This window comes from Anser anser (genome assembly GCF_964211835.1).
Source record: "Anser anser genome assembly, chromosome: 4".
NCBI lineage: Eukaryota > Metazoa > Chordata > Aves > Anseriformes > Anatidae > Anser > Anser anser.
The window spans coordinates 60,225,747-60,248,184 of record NC_139724.1 but is presented as its reverse complement, the minus strand read 5'-3'; the positions used below and the strand labels follow the sequence as shown (position 1 = coordinate 60,248,184).

The 22,438-nt window shown below is 43.4% G+C and overlaps 1 protein-coding gene across 6 annotated transcripts in view; it reads right to left on the bottom strand.

Moving 5' to 3' along the window:
- The window catches only part of PPARGC1A (PPARG coactivator 1 alpha), a 360,860-nt gene that overhangs the window by 66,781 nt on the left and 271,641 nt on the right, over positions 1–22,438 (bottom strand). Inside the window, exon 1 of one of the 6 annotated variants that reach the window (XM_083834451.1) lies at positions 141–11,706. The exons of the other annotated variants lie outside the window; for them this stretch is intronic. The gene's annotated coding sequence lies outside the window, so the exon portion shown is untranslated. Of the gene's footprint in view, positions 1–140; positions 11,707–22,438 lie in introns of those variants that run through there. 6 annotated transcript variants of the gene reach the window in all.

The following is a 22,438-nucleotide window of genomic DNA, read 5'->3' as shown; positions in this document are numbered from 1 at the left end:
GGCAAAGTTAATTCCTCATTGACAACTGCAACCAGAGTTAGTTTTTCCACCAGCAAACACACTGGCAAAAAAAAACACAAAAAACTATTTCCCAGGGATGGAGTAAGTATCGATAAAAGCCAGTCCTGCAGTTACCTCACCTGCAACGGCAAGGGAGCCAGATCCCGTTTTCCAGCTAAATTACAGCATTTCTCAGCTGCTCTTTAGTCATTTCTGTGTCTCAGTGCAAAAACCAGCGTTATGACATGCAACCGCCCCCGTCCTGCCCAGGACCACGCGGATTCCTGCCTGCATTTTCCTACAAGCACCAGTGCGTCTGCCTCGCCTCCGGGTGCGTTCCTGTATATACACCACGCACCCACCCCTCGGACCTGGGCCGAGCGTTTTCTCTTTGGGAACACATAAAAAAAAGCCCTTGTCACGTGAAAACACCGACCTGCCATTAACAGGAGGGCTTCTGGGTTTGAGCAGCTCGTTTGCTGAGACAACAGGGGCTGCTGCTGCAGGTGCAACGGGTTTATGGTGGCACTATCCACTGAATACATAACAAACCCAAGGTACCAAATATACCTGAAAAACACTTCCCGCATCAGGAAAAACAAACAAATAAAGGTCTTGTTTAACTAGCCCCACCTGACTCCTTGTTTTCTGGAGTTGTATTTTTTTAATTAGCTGGGTTCAAAAGTCTTGTAAAAATGTAAGCACTGGATCCATCACGCTGGGCTCCCAGTCAAAGTCACCAAACTATAATTGATCATCCTCCTTGTCATGAAATATTCATTTTCATTGTTATTTGCAAACTTGAGCATTCTAAAGGCTAAATGAATTCAATTATTAAACCAGGCGATGACGATTTCGCTGAGAGAAAAAATAAATAAAAAGAAGAACAGTTCTTGAAATAGTCTTTTTCCCACAGATATTAAAAACTTCAGAAATTGTTGTAAGTCTCAGATATATTCTCGGCTTATTTGTGTTCCCTTGTAATTCATTATTGCCAGTTTTCCCCGCTTGTGCTTAAGTTGCAAATCACATCACACTGTCATATTTTCACCAAGCACAAATGACAAAAATGGCATTGTTTTTACTTTACTTAATTAAAAAAAGCCACAGCAAAATACCGAACGACTGCAGAAAGCCTTTCCTACGAATGATTAAATTAACGGCATTGCTTCGCTCTTGCGACTAAAAAAACCTAATTTCCTTCCCAATTATATGCTGATTTAATGATAAAACTGCAGTAAATTATTAAGATCTGGGGCAAAGGTGAGTACCTCTACCCTCCAAACAGTCAGCTGTGAAATAATGCTGGGCACCTGCCCACCTGAAGTGCAGTCGGTTCTTATTAATTATTATCTGTGGATCCATGGCTGGTGGAATATTCTCCTTCAATACCTACTTATAATTGTGTTCATTGACTGTGCCGAATCCATCATCTTTTTTTTTTTTTCTTGAAGTTTCATTCACACCTTTTATAGAAATGTATTTACACTGGAACATTTTATATTGCTGTTTTGGATATTTTGACCTGCTCATGTTGTTTCTATTTTCTACATTTCCACTTCACTGCTTTCCCTTCAAATTAGCAAGTTAACTGATAAATATAAACTGTAACCTTAGCGGTGCTCTCACCGTGCAAGCGTTAGAGATTGGAGAACTTTCTTGGTACATGGCAGGCAGAGCAAGCCATCTGTAATAACAACCGAGTCCTCCGGAGCTGTCCTACGGCCCCGGCCACGCCGCGGCTTGGACTTTGCTGGCAGCCCCAGTGCCACCTGGCAGGGATGCCAAGCACGATTCAGACTACAAAAGACCACGAGGTTTACACAAGGGTTCCCCACAGCTCGGGAGGAATTCATTTATTTTTAACCAAACTGTCCGACCCAGGCCATATATATAAATTTACTCGCTAGGACCTTTTTTTATGCTTTAATGTGGTGGGTTTTTTGAGCGCAGTGCATCCAGGAGGAGAAAAGGGGGGAAGGCAGTTGCAACGAGCTCGTAGCTTGGGAACTGCGCAGCCTCAGCACATGTAAATGAAGCCCGTGAAACACAGCCAGCACCTAAGCTTCCCTCCTCAAAGAAACCTTGTCTTCTGAAAAGTCCCCAGCAGCTTTAGCAGTACTCTTGCCCAGTGTTTTGACAACATGAAAGAATTGCACAAATGTCTTTTCTGGGGCAATATCTGAGTACGCACACACGATTTTGTTCCGTAACAAACACAAAGAGAACTCTCTTGCGGCTGGTGAAGTCTGCGGGTCCAGTTGACCCAACCTGTTCTGTCGAAACGCCTGCTGTAAAATCCCCCTCTTTCACCATATTTTCCTCTTTCCAGGTTAATCCATACCTAGTCTCAGCAATTCACCACTTTTTCCTCTTCTTCTTCAAGGGACATAATTCACGAATGCACTGCTGAGCCTTCCAGCTGCACTGGGGCACAGATTCCCAAATCCTGATCCATATTTTAACAGGATTGCAAGGTATGGCTCCTGGCAATGACAGGGAAGAGGATTCAAGGACCAAAGTCTTTAAGCTCTCTGTCCTTGCCTTTCTCCTGGATTCAGCATTCATTCTGTCTCTTTCTCTTATTCTTTCACCCACTTTTTTTTTTCTTTTTTCCAATTGTGGTCATTTTTGTTCCCTGTAACTTAGGTATCTCAGAGAACCTTCCAGCCCCTGATTTTGAAATCCAAAACTGAGCCCCTTCGTCACAACACCGACCAAGTTTCCTCCTTTGCTTCCAGACTACGGTGCTTGCTGATTTTCAGCAAAGTTGGCTAATATCCAGTGGAGTAAGGGCAATCAGATTAACTTGAATTAAAAAACAGTGTTGAAGTCCAACAAGCAGAGGTTTGCAAACCAGCTCCCCAACCAGTGAAACCCCTTCCCTCGACCCTCCACTTGCGAGCGTCCTTATAGCAGAAGGTAAGCCAACTGTGTATATATAAAAGATCAAACCGCACTCCAAAGGTGTGTTAGTGTGAATGGTGTTCTATATAAAGTATATGTACCCTATTAATTTTTTATGAGAAATCTTCCTTCTGTGCAACTTTATTCTTATTTTTTCCACAGTCCTTCTGTATTTGTTTTCCATTCTGTTCTCTCTGTTCCACTTCTATCCTATTTGTTTTTTATGTTTTGGTTTTTTTCCTCGTCAGTTTCTTTTCCTTATTTATCCAGCCCATCTTACCCAGAATATGCAGCCAGTAGCGTAGACCAGCATAAAAACTCCTTGAGCTTCTGGGTTCATTGGTGCAGTCAGTTTACAATGGAATAAGGCAGTGTGCCCTCTCCAACTTTGCTAGGGCAGTTATTATTATTATTATTTTTATTTTTTTTTACAGAGAGAAACCACGACGGTGCTCGGTACCAGCTCTCTGAAAGGCTCCAGAGATCGGGGCCAAATTAATTTCTGGCTGAGCTCTGGGCCACGGGCCGCTGTCTGAGTAGCGGTATACTACCGAGTCCAAAATAACTTTCTCCGAACAGTGATGCGTTACTGACATTACTGACACCAGGGTGAATTTTGCCACATCTGCCTCCACATACTGAGGGCTCAAATAAACAGTGCTGGATGCCAATGGAAATTGCTCGCCTGTTCCCATGCGGGTGGGCCTGACTGTGAATATTCACTCTTCCTGCAGATCAGCTGATTATCAGCGGTCACCAGGCTTGCACACATGCAACCCCTTGTAACTCAGTGCTTGTAAAACCTTCAGGAGTGCTGAAGTGCAGGAACATAGGTACCAGCTGAAAGAAATCTTCCTAAATCTTCTCATACCTCCCTGAGCATTTCCCTCTTCACGAGCATATTTCACTTACTCATTACTAAAACAAGAAAGGCAAAGGCACTCGAGCTGATTACATAAAAAGTACATTTATCACTTGTTTTCCCCAACATTTGGAGCATATGTTCTCCAGGACCCACATTTTGTATGATTTGCAGGAAAATCCAGCTTGTCAGGCCTGTTAAAAGCAGCATGAACAATGTCTTTCACTCGGGTGTTACTGTTTCCCAGAGAGACTAATCTATAAAAGAGAATCTACATGTAAATTTATTGCCCCTATATGTTTGAGAAACGGAGCCGTGAGAACCCATCAGTTTCCTGGGGAGGCTTTGGTGCAGTTTGAGGGCAGACACCCGGCCAAGCAAAGGAGACAGGTGCCTCTTTTGCAGCTCCTTGCACATTGGCACGTCCTGCTCCTGCAGGCAGGACCACACCAAAATTACAGACCGGTGCAGGTTTTGGTCATCTCTCCTTTACTCACCTCACTGCTGAGATTTCCTTGAAAAAGAGAAATCAAAGTTCTTTTTTTCCTCTTTTGAGTCCTGGAAAGAGACCAGAAGCCCTCCCTGCCTACCTTGGATGCTCACGCAGCCCGTCAGGGGATGGGCAATTGTCTTCTCCAGCTCCAGCCACCAAGGGCAGAGCTTGTAAAAGCTTCAGGTATAAAGCCTGTATTTGTAAGTTTCCATAAGGCCCTGGAAAACCCCACCTGGATTCTTCCTGTTAACCCTATTACCATCCACCTTGCATCATTTCCCTTGGGGCATCCAAAGTATTGCCCTGGAGCTCGTTTCCCAACTTGTTCATTGTTAAAACCGATCTCATTTCTTACTAACTTTTTCTGAGAGGGATCTGCAGGACAATCCCAGGAACAATCACCGGGGACTCGATACCCTAGGGAGGGTGAAAGACTCCCGGGAGCGATTTGCTGGGAGCCAAGGCTGCTCCAAAGATACCATCTAAACTGCTCTCCGAAGTGACTTGTGAGGCTGCCATCCCGCTGAGATGTCCCAGCTGGAAGGGGAGCCGTGGTGTCCTGACTGCCGTGGGACAGGAGAGCACGCTCCTGGCCAGCTCCACTTCGTGGAGGGCTTGAAGGAAGAAGAAATTCACCCACTTTCGTAACATCTCCGATCCCTTCTCTAAAATGGCTGGGGAAGCGACTGCAGTGGAGCGCACGCAAGTCCGCAGCACAGCACTGGAGAGACGCTAACCTTTAAATACTCTGAAATCAAATCTTGTTTTACACAAAACTGCTATGGTAAAGTCGATGTGAATGAAGCACCTTTGAGTGAAGGAACAGAGGGAAAGGCAGTGGACAGCTTTAGTGCCTCCTAGCAATTTTTTTTAATAAACTGGAGATGACAGACAGCCTTACCAACACATCTCTCATCTTCAAATAAGACTTTCTTCAGACAGAGCTCAGTGGAACTGAGTCAGCCTTTTTTCTTGGGCCTAGCTCTTGGCATTTTTCATATTAAAACAAAGTATAATGCGGAAATAATTCTGAATGGTAGTCATCTGATCGGGTTTTAGTAACGCAGGCCACAGACACACTCTGCTACAATCTCAGGCAAACAAAATAAAATGAAGATATTACTCAGAACAAAAGGAAAAAAAAAAAAAGAAAGAGAAATCTGTGCTCATGAGCCAAGTAACCCTTTAAGTAACCCTTTCTCTGGGTCACGCTGGACTGCAAAGGAAGGTGAGCTCCCAGGGAGCAGGCTGTGGGTGGGTACCAGCGCTTGGCACCGTGGTGGGCACCAGGCTGCTTGGCCTCGGGCAGCCCCGGAGCACAGCAAATGTTGCTGCCTCAGCTTCCCACAGCCCCTGCGCCCCGTTTTCCCAAGTCAGTCAAGGACAGGCCAAGAGGAGATGAGATGGGGTCACCTCACTGCAACAGCCAATGCTCCTGAAGGATCAGCTTCGCTTGACCTCTTAACTAGTGGTTCCTGCCAGCCAACACTGAGCCCAGGGGTTATTTTTAGCCAGAAGTCTTCATGAATTGCAGTTAACTTGCAATATGCAAACTAGTGACTAGTGCTAGAGGAATCCCTATAGGTTTCATGGTTCCACTCTGTGCTCAAAAGTCCAATTATTCATTTTTCTTGGAGCTGCAATATTAATCTAAAAAAGTTGCACAAATGGCAAGGGATGTCATGCTGCCTCCATCCCCAATTCAGAGAAGTGAAATAAAGGCAGATAAGCCCAGGGGTTATTAGCTGTACCAAATGCAGCTGTAAACCTTCGGAGGCTGACCCTCTGCTAGCAATGCTTTTGACAAGAAATTTGTCAGTTCTTCCACCTTTGACTCAGGGCCAAACAAACCAGTAAGGAAACAGAATGGGAGAAATGCTAGCAATACAAAGGTTTGGTCTGAATTACTATTTTATTTTAATTTAATTTAGTTTAGTTTAATTATTTTATCCAGATCACTTGTCTACCTACCTGCACAAGAAAACTCAGTAAAATACGGGGGTTGAAGGGGCTGGAACTGGTCACTGCTCCAAATCCCTTGGAAGGGAATGGGAATTCTTAAACGGGTTTAGAGAGGCTTTGAATCACACCTTATCAGAGAAGATGAGGCCAGGACAGTTAAAAGCAGAAACTCCCCCACACATTTCCTCTGGTTTTCCTTTTGATACTGCTCAGGCTTCCCCAGCTTTTCCCTGTGAATGGAGCAGGGATGAAATGCTGAGATTGCATCTGCTATCACCATTTTGGATATCTTTGCTCCTGAGAAATTTAGTATTTGCCGAACATCATTCGCCCTGGGGCACTGGTTAGTCTCATCATTATTTTATAAGTGGGTACCAGCGAAGATTCATACCTCTTCTCCAAAAGAGCTATGGCTGTACTTTCATTACTTTATGCCAATCAACAGATAAGGCAAGTTTGCTACTTTCATGTTTATCCCTGATGGATCTCTACCGTCGTAAAATTCCCCGACAATCTGACACAATTAAACATTATTTGTGGTCTCTGCTCTGTCCAACTCCACATGCAGAATGGCAAGGCAGGGCAATGTATTTAAGCAAAGGCATTAGTGCAGCACTCCCACTAAAACAGAGACCTCCCCGCAGCGTACCTTTTCCCTTCTGTCCATTCCAGGCTTACCCGTCTTCTCTGAGGAACAAAGAACTAAGCAGAAATAGGAAACTGTCTGAATGGAAGATTATTTTAATTTATGTTAAGAGTTGCTAAGCAAAAAAACCTTTGAAAAACCAGCAAACCAACACCAAAGAGCACTTCATCATCATATTATTACCAATTTATTAAACCAAGATTACATACAATGGAGAAATGACTGTGACACCTCCCCTGGGGTTTTTGGGAGGTAGACCTCCAGCTGTTTCATTCTCACACGCAGTCCTGCTTACAAAGACATGGAAAAATGTTTGCGCTTCAGCTCACTACAATACAATATCACATTGTTTGCAGATTTTCTTTAAGGCAGCATAGGCATTTGCAAAGCAAACCAGAGACACACGCTTTGGGGAGACTGGGCTGCCACATTTAAAGTAGAGTGGGGCAACACATGGCAGTAGTTAATTTGTGTGTTGTTAATTTGTATCCCGGACAATGCTATAAATCGAAGCCTTGCTGACAATTCCTGCCCAGTAAACATGTTCAATCTCATCTCCCGTAAAAAGAGAGCAGGCGCTAAATAGCAACGCATTTTGATTTTCATTTAGCCACTTTAATGATAGGTGATGTTAGCGGAAAAGATCATTTATCTTCAGATTTATTTTATATGAGATAAAAGGCCTTGCCAATTTTTTAAAATTCATTTACACAAGTGAATAAATCTTCCCAAACAATAAGTGGGAAAGTCATATTTCTTTAACTTTGCTAAAATCTGAAAATGCTGATCTGAGAGTGAAATAGACGGTACCGGCATTTTAATCAGAAATATAAAGGCTCCTCTTCTAAATAAGAGGCACAGCTTTACTTCAGAAAAAAATATCTCTGATTTAGAGAACGATCTTTTTTATGCATTTTGTCAAAAATCTCTGACAAATCAGGAGAGACACGTGCAATTTTTATGTCACCTTCATTTTTAGATCAGTCCCAACGTGAAGGCTACCTAAAAATAGACAGAACCTAACCTTTCAAATATCTATACTGCTGCATACCAGAAATGCAAGCTTTCAGTGCCTCTCATGGCTTTCAGAGCCTTGTGCTGTGCTTGCCTCCTCCGCGAGCACGTTGCCCCATGTTGCGTGCTACACCAAGGTACGAGAGGAGCCGCTAGTCACAACGCACAGCGCGTTGCGGTATGTGATTCGCGTTCATTCAGGACAGGCAGCAAGATCATCAAGAGCAGCTTTCCCTTTTTGCAGTGCTGTTTGAGTTTACCACAAACACTGGCGATACCAAACTTCACAAGGGAGGACGCGAAAATGCAGCTGTGCTGGCTGGCCCAGGAGCTCTGCTCAGAAAAGCGAGCTGTCTGTTTACAACGTACCCCTCCTAAAATATGAAGGGGAACAATGCGCTCTTTTGTCTTATTGTTTGCTACAGTGCTGGCGGACACACTCCTAACCATTTAAAGATGAGGCTCTCCAACAGTGCCCCGAGCCCTGATTGACGGGTGTAGAGTTACAACCCGGCGGAATATGCGGTAGCTATTTCTTTGCATTGCACTTTCTAAATTGTGATTCTGCTTGGCCTTAACAGCATAGGTCAAATTCATCCTGAGCACAATCCAAGCAACTTCAGGTCAGCGGTACCTGAAAAATCAATAGCATTTAAGTTGATGAAGTTGTAACAAGGGTGATTCTGGCCCAGGCCATATGAACACTCGCTTTTATGGTGTGTATTCTTCCCTGGGTTTTATGCTCCAGTGAATATATTTTCATGTTTGCTACTGCTAAACACTCTACTTATCGGGTTCTGAAGCCACACCAGGAGTGGGTACAGGAGAAATCTGTACTAAACCAGGCTGTGGGCTGCCCTGGAGGCTTGTAGTGACTGTGACTTTTGCTTACATGCAACAGAAAATCACCCTTGTACCCGTCATTAGCCAGCTACTCCCGGCAACAAGCTCGAAAGGACTTGTTCTTGTTTACTGTCGAGCTCCGCTCCAACAGAGTCAAAAGTTTATCAAGGCTTTTTGCTCTGTCAAAAAATGAACAAAATAACTTACGCTGATCAAACAATGAAACAAAGAAGCAACAGACTAAATGAGTTCTTTCAAAGAATTTTGTATGGAAAATGTCTTACCTGCTGACAGGGAGGCAAGAATAGCAAACAAAGGCATAGGAATAAAAACTATTCAATAAAATATCGATTTCATTATCACCACCTATTCAACTTAATTTTCTTGGCATCCATATCCCTAATGCAGGTTCGTGATAGATCGTACAATCACTTTTTAATTAAGCCCTACTGTGCTTTGTATTAAGAACAAGGCAGTAGACATTATGGCACAATATATCTACCAAAATATTTAATGCTTATCCTTTTCATTTTGGTATTTAAAAGTTGTTCTCTTAGGAGGTGGTATCAGTATTTAACAACATTCTTGACAGCAAGTATAAAAAAAAAAAAGCTTCATAGTTAATCTAGCCATGTCAAAACTGAAACCCCTTAAAATAATTGCTTTCTGAATATATGGTATTTCCATTGAATTATTTTATTATTACCCGGCTTTCAACATCTTAAGATGCAAAACTTGTTCCATCTCTTACATACTGATAAGATACACGTAGCACGAGGCTGGAAAAGTGACGTTTGACCAACACAGTTGAATGGTATATGAACCAGATGTTATCGCTTTACAAGAGAGATTTAACAAGAAGCTGTGGAAGACCAGAAGCTTCCCGAGGTGGTAGGATTTTCTCTCTCTCCCTCCCTCTTTTTTTTTAAGCTCTCGTTCAGTATATTGCAGCTCTGCTGCTTATGGTGGGGCAGACCCTGTACAAGAATCACAGCTTTTCTTCCAGTAGAGCACTGGCACTTTTCAGAGGGCAACATTCACTTTAATTACTAAAATGTACCCACCTTCTTCTTCCAAGGAAGAAAAGACTGTTGTTGCATATATAATGTGGCTTTAGTTTTTAATGCCAGAAATGAATCAGTAAACATAGCTACATTATGGTATACTATTTCTTATTCTGTACCCATAGTAACCAAATTAATCTCAAGGCACTGCTGGCATTAATTCAATCTGAAGCTCATACTTTGGATTTCACATAGGTGCCTTCATCCTATTCTTCTTTGCAACTAATAAAATGTAAATATATGGCAATATATTTATTTCTGGTTCAGTTCAAGTTGAGGAGTGCAATACTTTGCAGAAACCTAATTAATATCAATCATACATTACAACACTGAGTGGTTTAGTATACAAAAAAATGGTGCTAGCACATGAGGATGAAATAGATGACCCAAGAATTCCTTTCTAGTTGTAACTTCTCTGTTTCCAGGATAGGGATGACCAGCTTTTCCTTATCCTTCAATGTCCATTTCAAATATCTGTCATGTACAGCCAAGAGCTGCTCTAAAAATATCACAGTCCCCGCAGAAACAAGAGGAAGGAGACCTTGGGTCTGGAGATGCTGATGGTTCCCTCTGTCCCACCATGAGACGGGAGTGCACTGGCAAAAAGCTAAGTCCCATGGTGCCCCAGGAGCGCTGTCTTCAGCATCCCCCACTGGTATGTTTTTTCCACTGCAACCTATCAGCTCCCAGCCCCCCACAAAATCCACTTGCTAGTGAGAAGGCATCGCCACAGCCCAGCAATTACACCTGAACTGCTCAGAGATGTAAGCAGCTCAACAGCCGTGCCATGGCCATCCTGCTGTAGACCACGACAAAAAGAAACACAGTTCATTCTCGGGGCTGAATTAAGGAAACCTGAGACCTCAGGCACGTTACTAACCCAAAGTTTCAAAACCTACCGCACCTCCCATAGTTAGGAAGGTCCCACAGCAAGTTTCGGGGGCAGTTTGAAGTTCTTGGAGTCTTCTTTATCCAGCTGCTTGCAGCCCTGTTGACCCTCATGCCCACTAGTGTCCCTGAACATTTTGCTGCTTCCACAGTTCCCACCTTCAATAAACCACTGCAGTGAGCCAGGCCAGGCTGACCCAACCACTGCCACAGCGACAGGGCTGGGTTCTGTCATCCTTATTCATCACAAGCAGCAAGCAGTCCCCAAAAAACAGTGAGCCGACTTGAGGAGCAGAGGAGATACTTCTGGCTGAGCAGAGCGAAATGCACAGCCTTGAGGAGGAGCACCCACTGCTCTGCTCCGGGTCAAAGCTCAGGCCCCAGCCGTGGGGCACACGGCTGTGGCAAAGCTCAGCTTTGGCTTACGGAGGTGTTCGGACACCACAGGGACACCTGAGCAAGCCTGTGGCCTGTCTGCGCTGCCGCCCCCAGGCCCTTCTGTGCCCCTGGGCATTCCCACAGGGCTGCCCCCGGCCTTGAGCCATGGCTGTCTATTTATTGCACCCAAAGGCACGGTACAGTCCTCCGTTTCCGCAAACTGCTAGAGAGTAAGAATTCCTAGAATGGCTCAAACAGAGACTTGTTCAAAACTGGGTACTTTCAGACTTCTTCTGTTCTATTCCAAATTGCGTGCTTTGCCAGCTTCAAAAAAACAGATGGAAAATACATCCCTAAATGTGCACCCTTGTGATCACTCCAAAAGGAAAGCAGCACCAAGTAGCTTAAAACGTTTGCTAGAAAAAGTCTTTTCCATATCATGCAAATAGCAGACGAAAATAACTGCTAGGCAATTGATATACATACAAATATTGGTTATTTTAAACAGTAATTTGTTATTGAGGATATCTCACTGAAATATTATAATATTCAATTTCCTCTGCATTTGCATGGAAAAGGAGCTGGATAGCACATGATCATTCATTTAACTATTACATAAATATGTCTATCATAAGATCACACGGCTTTCAAGCCAGAGTTCAAACACATGTTTAATGCATGAGAGTATGATGAAGAAACTTGTGAACTCACGGGTCTCGTAGCCCAGTCTCAATCAGACAGGGGCTGGGTGTAAATATGTACAGTATCACGTGCCTTCCAACAGCCCCGAGTCTCAAGGGAGCAGCCTGACACCACCAAAGGAGACAGGTGGTTCCCTTTCCAACCGAGGAGGGGGGGGAAGAAAAAAGGAGTTAAGACGCCGTATAAATATAGCAATATTTTTTGCTCGGTGTTTTGCTATGGTTTTCATCCCTTAATGAAACTTCAGTGCATGAACAATTCTCATAACATCTTTGCTACAAATAAGTGAGTGGATGTCATGTCCTAAGATATTTATAACCCTAAAGGTAAGGGTAAGTGATACTGTTTGCCAGCGTTGGTTCAGAAGTGCTGGAGTTTTTTTTTTTTGCCTTTTGGTTTGCTGAGAAAGGAGTGCCAAGAAGCCACAAAACCCAAGTTTCCTTGCTTTAAATGTATCTCTTAACCTACAGCACGTCGCTGTTAAAAATAATGCCCGTAAGAATGAAAGAATGACAAACAAGTCAATCACATGCACCGAGCAGGTCACAACCGATTTTAGCTAGCTTGACTTTGTAAACTCTTAACAGTGTGAGATATGCTACACCCTCCACAACCCACAGTTGTTTGATTTTGAAGCTCACATTGCTAGAATTCACACATACACTAACCCGTGTATAAAATAACCCACCTCAGCCTTACTTTCCTATCTGTATACGGATGCTTTTTTTTTTTTTTCTTTTTACACAGTGACAGCCACTGCCTCTTAAACCATTTTCTTTTGTTGCATTTCCTTAGAAACACAAATCTTGTTCCTTGGCAGCAGTTGCTGTAAGTGCTGTACCACATGCCCAAACTAGTTCTCACTCACAGCTTTAATTCACAGTAAGTGGCACGAAAGGAGGTCAACACTTCTCAGAAACCACTTTCAGCTCTTTGCTGCTTCAGTATCTATTCTATAAAGCCATCCTCCCTAACAGAAAGTTGTTTCTCATATTGCGTCCCTTGCTTTTTTATTATTGTCACCTTTACGGAATGGGCTGCAGGATATATGATGGAATAAAGGAAGATTATTCATGGAATCACATTTCTCGTCTCCCTTTTGCAAGGCCCTCACAATATAAGCAAACAAACAAATAAATAAACGTCTCCCCCAACAGAAACAAAATGCCCCTCAATTGTTTTTTTCTTCTCACGCAGAAAGACTCCATATAAATGGCAGCTTGCAATTCCGTGTCAATCATTATGTCTTACTTTCAGTTCAGTTCGCTTGCTTATGGAAAGATTATTTTTTTTATCCACCCTCCTAACCCATCATGAAAGTGGAAAATCAAGCAGCCTTCTTTCTGCCATGATGCATCACTGGCAAGAGGAATGGCCTTGCTGACAATATTTTGCTGTCACTTTTGCCTCTACAGCTTCACTGCCTTCTCTGTGATCAATGAAAACAGATTTTGACCTCATCTATTTCATTTCAGACCATATTCTGCCCTGAGACACACGAGTACAACCTATCATAGTTATAGAGGCAATTGGGGCAGAATTTGTTCCTTTCCTGACAATTCAATACGTGATTCATGAACCAGAACTGAATCCAGCTCTCCTTTCCTAGAGCTCCTCTGGTTCTTTGGCATTAGCATCAGTAAAAGAGCAGCAGAGATGAATTTATGATGGTCGTATCAGCAGAACTGGCTGGGCAGTCAATAATCAGACCGCTCAGCGAGATGCTACCAGACCGAAAGTTAGTTATTTTATCTTATTTACACAGCTTCTCCTGTAGCCTGTTTTCTTTCTTCACTTACCCCTCCATTGTTTAACTAATGGGATCATAAGACCTGAAAAAACGCCTCCTAGTCTAGAACATTTCTAATTGGCTTAATAAAGTAAACAGAAAAATAAGATAATCCTCTCCACCACCACCACCTTCAACAGCACAAACCCACGCCGCTGGATGCGGAATACTCGGGGCATTCACAGGGTATACGGTTGCAGACAGTAACCGGCTGATCGAGTTTCACATTAATCCCCAAGACAATGGATCACTTTTGAAAATACAGACTTGGTTCATCTGCGCACACACCTCTGGGGGCCAACACCTACAGGCAGCATTCCCCACCGCTCGCTGCACGGCAGAGCCCGCGACGGGCGGCGATCCGCTGGCCAGGGCATGCGTGTTGTAGGGTGCTCTACGCCTCGCCTACAGAAGGGGACGGTCTGTTCAACACCGGGGCTCGGAGCCAGCCCCAGGAGCTCATGTTTTGAACTCTGGAGGTCCCCAGAATCTCCCTCGCTCAAGACGACGGACATCACATGCATGCACTGTATCGTGATCTGCGGGACTCGTTGCTCAAGTAGAGGCAAGGTTGACATCACTTTGAAAACCTCATCCAAGACATCTAATGAACTGCGCGCAGGAGACTGATCTGCAGCAGGTTTGGCGTACGGTAAAAATAAACTCCTTAATATAACAAAAGCAGTAATCAACATATTGCATATTAGGCCTGCAAAGCGCCAATTATCTGATGAAGAGGAGCAATACTAGATGGTTCCAGTTCCTTCAGTTATTTAACTCTTTAAATCGATGGAAGTTAAGGAAAACAATGCCTACAGAACCACTTAGGAAAACACACAAAGGATTTGAGCAGAGACTTGAGCTCAGATCTGAATACAAACAGAGAAAAAGCCACAGTTCAGGACCTGAGTCTTGCTGTGTATTGCTATGGTTCTGGTTATGAGAAATCTTCTCTTTTGGAAGCAAACTATTTTAATTTCTCTAACTATTTAACAAAAATGCATTCGAAGCAAAACGCAGAGCCTGATCCTGCCGTTCCCAACCCTATTAACAACAGTCTTACCACAGATTCCAGTGGGAGCAGGACTTAGCCTTTCCTGTGGGCCACGCTGTGAGCCTTTAATTCAATAACACCTTATTCACCAAACAGCTCAATGAGATTAGTTGTGGTTTCCAGTATTATTCATTCCACGTAGAGGGTCTATAAACACCCCCTCGCTCTGCATTGCCACACCAGGGAAGATATAAATAATTTGAGGGAGATTTCCAAAGGCACAGGAAGAAACTAAGCAGCTTCCAGGGGGGTTACCCGGAGCGAGAGGCCTTTCTGGTTTTGAAAATCTTCCCTGCGATGAAATAAACACAAGAAATCTATTCTCTCCCTTTCTTTTTCAGGTAACACGACCTACAAAAGGATTTGCAAACAAGCTGGGAGAGGGGAGAGAGCCCATGTTTACAGGAGTCTTGTTTGTTTGTTTTTTTTTTTGCAGTTACTTTAGAGAGGTTTACAAAATTTGCAAAGATCAGCGAATGCATGTGCAGCATGTCTGGTTTATATTTCTTTTATTCCTTAGTGTATTCATTGCACCTATTATTATAAACTATCGGAATGCCCACACGGTGCTGGAAATGAGGCTGCAAATATCTCCTGCTTCGCTGCCAGCGAAAAGCCTCCCCGACCAGACGAAGCCAAAGCCAGCGCGACTTTCGGATCCGCTCTCCCCTATTTCAAAAAACTGCCAGAAAAGTCCTGCCTCGAGGGCCGCGTCCCCGCTCGGGGGCAGCGAGCAGTGGTCCGGGCGCCGCAGCACGGAGGGACGAGGCTGCCAGAAGTGCTGATTCACTGCGTGACCGGGGGGGTTCAGCAGCCCAGAGACAGCCCAGCGAGGGGGGCATCCCTGTCGGGGTGCAGGCAGAAACAGGAGGGAGGGACCGGCAAGGGACTGGGTCCCCGAAATCTCTGCTCGATACACGCGTGTTGGTTCGTTTGTCAGAACGAAATGGGTTGATATGGCTCTAGCCATAGGGGGAAAAATAGTTGCAAATGCGCAGAAGTCACGTAAATCACAACTGCTGCTCTATTTTGCAAGAGAAATTCTCCATTAATTAATTTCATGACTTAGAGCAAATGTGCATGGCTGGAAACAGGGGATCCCGCTGATACCAATCTCGCAGCACAGGACACTTTCGTTTTTCTCTTCGAGATACAGAGCAGATGTACTCCCTGGCTCCAATCCAGGCGCGGACTAGGTGGTTTTGTGGCTAAAGCCCTGCCTTATAACCTGCTTAAGTCTAACAGCAACTTTTCTGTTCTGGAGTTGCAACATATCGCATGAAAAAAAAAAACACAACCAAACAGGATTTTAAAATTCTCAGAGCTGTCACATTTATAATTAGAACGATCTGATACAACTGGCATTAGTGCGAGGTAGGAACATATCGCTGAGGGCCAAGCAGACAAACTGAACTATTTCTCGCCCTTAAAAAGGGGATTCTTCCAAGTAGAAATGTCAGAAGAGTCACAAGGGCTCTGTGCAAAAGTAGCACCTCTTCATCCCCATACCTACTCTTAGAAAGTCCCGCGCCGCTGCCTAACTTAGCCCAGCAGACCATGCCACAGCCCCGAGCCCTGACAACAGCCCCGGCACCCCGTGCCAAAGCCAGATCCTCTTCCAAGTGAACGAGGCCTTTTCCAAAGACGCAGGGTGTTTTGGAGCTACGTGCAACATCCAGAAACCCCGCAGAAAGAGAGCATCTCTGCTGGTATTACACATAAAATGCCCCACATAGATAAAAATGAGTTTTGATAAAAGAGTTTTGTTGCTGAATCACTACATGCAGAGCTGGTTGCCTTTTTATGTGCTGGTGAGACTATTTCTCAGGTTGTCTGCCCCCATTTTAGAGAAAGAGAAGAAGGAAGGAGAGAGGGAAGGGAAGGGAAGGGAAGGGAAGGGAAGGGAAGGGAAGGGAAGGGAAGGGAAGGGAAGGGAAGGGAAGGGAAGGGAAGGGAAGGGAAGGGAAGGGAAGGGAAGGGAAGGGAAGGGAAGGGAAGGGAAGGGAAGGGAAGGGAAGGGAAGGGAAGGGAAGGGAAGGGAAGGGAAGGGAAGGGAAGGGAAGGGAAGGGAAGGGAAGGGAAGGGAAGGGAAGGGAAGGGAAGGGGCAAGGAGGGAGGGAAGGGATGTTACTGTAGCTACTGAATCAGCACACGAACAAGCAGCAGACAAAACGAGAACGGCTGCAAGGAACCTGGCAGCACCAGCATGTTCAGTGAAACAACAAAATAAGAGTCTGGAAGACAGGAGAAACCCAGAATGCAGATACTAACTTTTTTTTTTTTTTTTTTTTTCCGGAAGAGGATTTATCATGCCAGATTTTGGCTGTCTCTTAATACCCACACCTGGCTAAATACAAATGAAATTAATTTTCCAGCTGCAATCTTTCCACATTTTGCGCACGGTGATTTGCTGAAAGAAACCTTATCGCAGGGTGTCAAAAAGGAACATAAAACATAACACGTAATATTTTCTGCGAGACATCAACCGTAATTACATGAAACCTAACGAAGCTACTCCAGGGAGAAGTGGATGGAGCTGCAGAGCGAAGCGCATGCCCCCTGTGCCCAGGGCACACATCGAAGGCTTCCCTGCAAAGCCGTCTGCACTTGACCCAGTCAAGTATAGTGGGAAGACTACAGGAAATCACATGTATATATAATAAAAGTATGTATAAGAATAAGAATAGCAATATGCCTGACATCCAGCCAGTGGAATCAGTTTGAAAACTGCATGGAGATGACGATGCTGTGGTCATGGATTAGGCTGGGGCTTCCTACGTGACCTGAAACGGCCACCTCTTCCTCCTCCCTCTTCCTTCTGTCCTAAATTAAATCACTGTTCTTAAAAGTTTTACATCTAGCATCACATGGCCAGGCCTTCTTCCAATATATGTAGTTTTTACTGAAAATCAGTAGAAGCTGCCTGTAACCTAGACCTGGTGTTAACGCAGACAGGTGGTTAGCACCATGCAAGCGGTGTGTGAAAAGAGGAGCTGGTGACGTACCTGCAGCACAAATAGGAAAATGTTTCCTTTGAAGCTAGGGTAGGAGTAGCTTCCCAGCTCACAGTCACTGTCATCCAGAGCCCACGTCCAGGCTCTCTCAAAGGCTCCTGTTTTAGGGCTTAGGAGAGGGAAAAATGGTGCTGTCATTTAGTCCCTGTCTCCATGCTGCACCTATAAATGACATCTGCAGGATAGTAACAGTATACTTTCTGTGAGGGTCATACTAGAAATGCACTTGGCTTTCTTTCTTGGAGCCAGGCATGCCCACAACAGGCAGGGACCCCTCCAAACCGGTCAGAGTTGAGCTAAACAAGCATTGGGTCTTTTACAGTAAAAAATCCACAATTTCGTGAGCAAGTCAGTGCTGAAGAAAAATCCCCTTTCTTGGTATTAAAAGGGCAACTTTCTTTCTGGTATTTTACCTGGCCCCGTATTATCAAAAGCACGATAAATTAATGGCTGTAACTATGTTATGGCACCTAAAGGTCCCAATTTTTTAGATTTTGCCCTTCTTTGAAATTATTAGGCTGCACATTGGCAATAACCCTTCGAAAGATATCGCCCCTTGGAGAAAGCAAACTAGCACGCTGCCTTTCCCGAGTAAACTAGAGGACACCGAATGCGAGGTGCGAACAGAGCCCTTTCCAAGTATGACAAATGACAACCAATATTTACAAATGCGCTGAAGAAAACTCTTTGTAAGGTTTTTTGCTTTAGTTTTCAGTATTAATGCTTGGGCTTGCACCCAATGTTAATCCCTCCCATATTTCTCAGCTCTTGTGTAGAAAACACATCACGGTCGTACAGCTGCGGCATTTTGAAGTCTGAACAACATGCTGTACGTGCCACCGTCTGACATTTCATTAACAACAAAGGCCCTAAGCACGGGAGCATTTTTAGAGATGGGATTAACATAATGAACTCCATCTCTATGGGCTTTTCATGGCATTTCTTTATATATAGAAGTGCAAAAAAAGACCCAAACCAGAAATAAATGTTTTTTTTTTCTACTCTTTTAGGGCACAGTCCCCTCTGAAATAATGGGATTGTACTGTCCTAAAGCAGAGAACAGTCTGTAAGTGCAGGAGTACATTCTTACTTGGAAGGACAATATAATTAGTAAAAAAGAAAAAAAGAATAAAAAAGAAAAGATACTGACATTTCGGTGAGGCAAGTATGGGACGTGCACTACCACGACGTTATAGCTGGTAGCATAAGCTCCATCACGAGACAGCGAAATGAACACCAGTACCAGCGAGCTTTCCAGCTGGAACTTCCTACCACCTCAGAACTGAAATCATCCGTTCGCAACAATGCAGAACATCAAAGTTTCAAAACTCCTAAAAACACAACAACAAAATTCAACAGATTTTGCTGAATATCAGTTCCAAGTCAACTGGTCCCTGCGTGCAGGCAGCACTCACAGCCACTGAACTCAGCCTGGCTTTGCCAGAAGCCCAGCCCACATTGCAGGATGGTCCCAAACACAGGGAAAAGAGTAGTGCCTTGAGGAGGAGTCAGCAACTTTGTCTGCAATGCTCTGATCTTCCCTGCCTAAAACTTCAAGAAAACTCTTCATTGAAAAAGCGCTTGGCAGAGTTTCCATCTCTTCTTGGCTGGGCTCACTAGCCAAGTCTGAAGTACACAGAGCTCTGCTTTATGTTTTCAGTTGCACGTAAGTAAAACTCCACAATATTCATGTTTGTTTCTCAATGAAATGGAGTAATCATACAGCTATCACTCCAGCCTAAATGGAGCTGCTAAAAAAGCAGAGTTTAGATAATTAGGAAGTACAAATTCTGCTTTTTGTGAATTTTCTCTCTCCTTCTGGTTTGTCCCTTCCTAAAGTCCTGCATCCCAGTATGCCTTATCGTAGCCTTTTACAATCACATTAGAATTACCTAGGCATCTATATCAGTAACTTATTCAGACCCTTTTGAGGATGACAATAGATAAACATGGCAATTTAGTCAGACCTCAAAAAACAACTTAAAAAATTAATGTCGCAAAGAAGCCTTACTAAGAGTTCAAAGAAGAACTGGCAAAAATCCCAAAGGCCACCAACTGCAGGACTAACCTGTTTGCAACTGAAATGCTGGCTTTAAATTAACACATTCAATCCGTTTAGAAATAAAAGACGCAAACTCAATATGCCAGCCACTTACCAAAAAAAATGGGGGAAATGTCCCTAGTTACTGTAAAAATTGAGGGTATTTAGCAGCTTTCCTAAAAGTGCTGGCAACAAGCAGAATTGTAACTCGGTTTCTCTGGGAAGCCCTACGGTGCTTTCTGAAAACAGAATGCATTTATAGCCCTAGTCCAGATCCCTCCATCCTGGTTCACAACCTTTGCTTATGGAAGACAAGTATTCTACATAGCAGAAGGAGGCAGCACTCATTTCCTATTGTACTTCTCTGTGACCTGAACCCGCAGTTATACAAGAGCGGGAAGCATGGACAATTCATTCTTAATGCTAGCTCAGTCCTGGCCTCTCCTGGGCACTGGCTGAAAATAATACTAAACCATGCTGAATCATTTACAGTAGCTTTATGATGTGGATTATCATTCAGAGAGGACTGACCAGACCCATTCACACTTTTTTCATACAACAACGTAGACTGGACTCCAACCGGGCTGTAACCAACGGCACCAACCATATTGGCATCAACACAGAAATCATGTAGGAGGCTCACACGTGAGATAAACTTGCTTTAAATTTATCCTTGTATTAAACCTCCAGTAATTGCCATGCCCTTGTCTCTCCTGTCTGCATAGGCAGTGCTTTAAAACTATAAGCTACTCAGACATATATGCAGTTTTTTATTTCAAGCAGCTTCCCCACTCCTATTTTCAGAAGGATGCTAGCCATTATGAGAAAATATTTTGTTAATTAATGCATCCAGCAGTTGCACAGGTTTCTAATGCCTTTGCTAAAATAATGGCCCTTTATTCTGCTTCTTCCTTCAGACAGAGTCTGGTCACAAGGCATGGGAACAATTTACCTCCTCCTGGATACACGAGGTGCTGTGCTACAGCACAATGCAAAAATGGGAGCTTCTCAGTCATGCAGGACCTGGTCATATGGCTGCCCACTGAATTCCTGCTCTTTCCACCATCATAAAAGGGAGTACAAGATGCTGTTGCCATTTATATTCCGCTGATTACACAAGCTATTTTCATGGCAGGACTATGCTGCTGCATTCTTTCTCACATGCTGGACAGATTGAGCGTTTTTAGTGGATTCTGGTAAAATGGATGTTGGTTCTGATAGTACAAATCCATCAGGTAGGGAGCTTTTACAATGAGTCATTTTAAGGTAATCTTTGTACACATCCTTTTCAAATAGCCTGAACCCTTTGAGCAATAAAAGAGCACAAAAACAATAGTGGCTGTGAGTGGCAAAGAAATGTGTAAAAAGCTGTTTTTGTTAAATGTTCACTCAGAAAACTAACCTCTGTCTGATTTTAGATTGGATTTTTCTAAGTGTGTTCCTATTCTTACAGCTGTGTTTCTAAACTAAGGGAAATGAAGGTTTTCATTGTGGGGCACTTTCACTTTTACTAACGATTATCAAGCATTTATGTTTTCTAGTGAACTCCTACACTAAATAAAAAGAGAATATAAGAATAAATCTTTAAAAAAGAATCAATTTGCTGCACATCAATCCCTGCAGGCCATGTGCTCATAAGTCAATAGTTTAAAATGAAAACATCAGATCAAGGTAATACACCTGTTAAAGGAGCATAAAACTCCAAACTCAATGGTGAAATATAAAGATTATGAAACCTCTTAAAGGAGCCATCAAAGTAAACTATTAAACAGATACATCTGCTTCACACCAGAACACATTCCATCAGTGCCACTCACGATAAATGAGCATTAGGACAAACATTTCATAAACCCTCTGCAGAAAATAGGTTTTTCAGAACATGAGTAATTCAGCTCAAGAAAAGAAGAAAGTAATGTTTTAGCCTTCTGTGCACTTTCTAATCAAGGATCTCCAAGCAATGCAAAATATTAATGATCTAAGCTCATCACAGATCTGCACATTAGCAATGTATCATTCATGTTTTACAGATGGAGCAGCGATGATACACATATGCAGGATGAATTGACTACAGTTACTGAGTGCATTGAGAACCGAGCTCAAGTGCCCACCAAAACTCACAATGAATCACTACAATTACTATTACTACTACTATTATGCAGTTGGACTAGCACTTCTCCTTTCCTACCCCTGTGGTTTTGCCTTTTGCAGCTTTGCTGGAAGGGGAATTAAAGTCCCACCTCAGCAGGGACATCCTTGCAGTCTCACAGCCTTCCCCCCAGGAAGTGATACCGATCTCACAAGGCTGCTTTTTTCCAAGACACTCACTTGCACGCATGCTGTTGCTATTGTAGAACCAAGGTTTCTTTTTTTTTTTGTTTCTCTATTGTTCCTTTTTTTTTTTTTTTTTTTTAATAATTTGAACAAAGAGTGCTAAGGCCCCTTCTGAGGGATTTTTGAGCCCCTTTCCAAAACCTTCCGGGCCTTTTGAGTCTCGCTTGTAATTAGTCTCAACCATATTTTGTAGTCCTTAATCCTTCCGATTGCAGATAGGGTTGGCCAGGAGTTTAAAATGGAGGGAGGAGTTAATATATTAACTGCAGGTTTCCTGCTCCAGACTTCCTTTCTCAACCTTTCTCCCTTTTCTTTTTTCTTTCTTTCTTGCTTTCTTTCTTTGCTTTTTTGCTTTTTTTTTTTTTTTTTTGAGACTGGGGCTTTGCAGCCATAAGAGGAAGAGAAATACAGTAGCACAGAAAGGGTCAGAGAAGGGGCAGGAATTCTCCA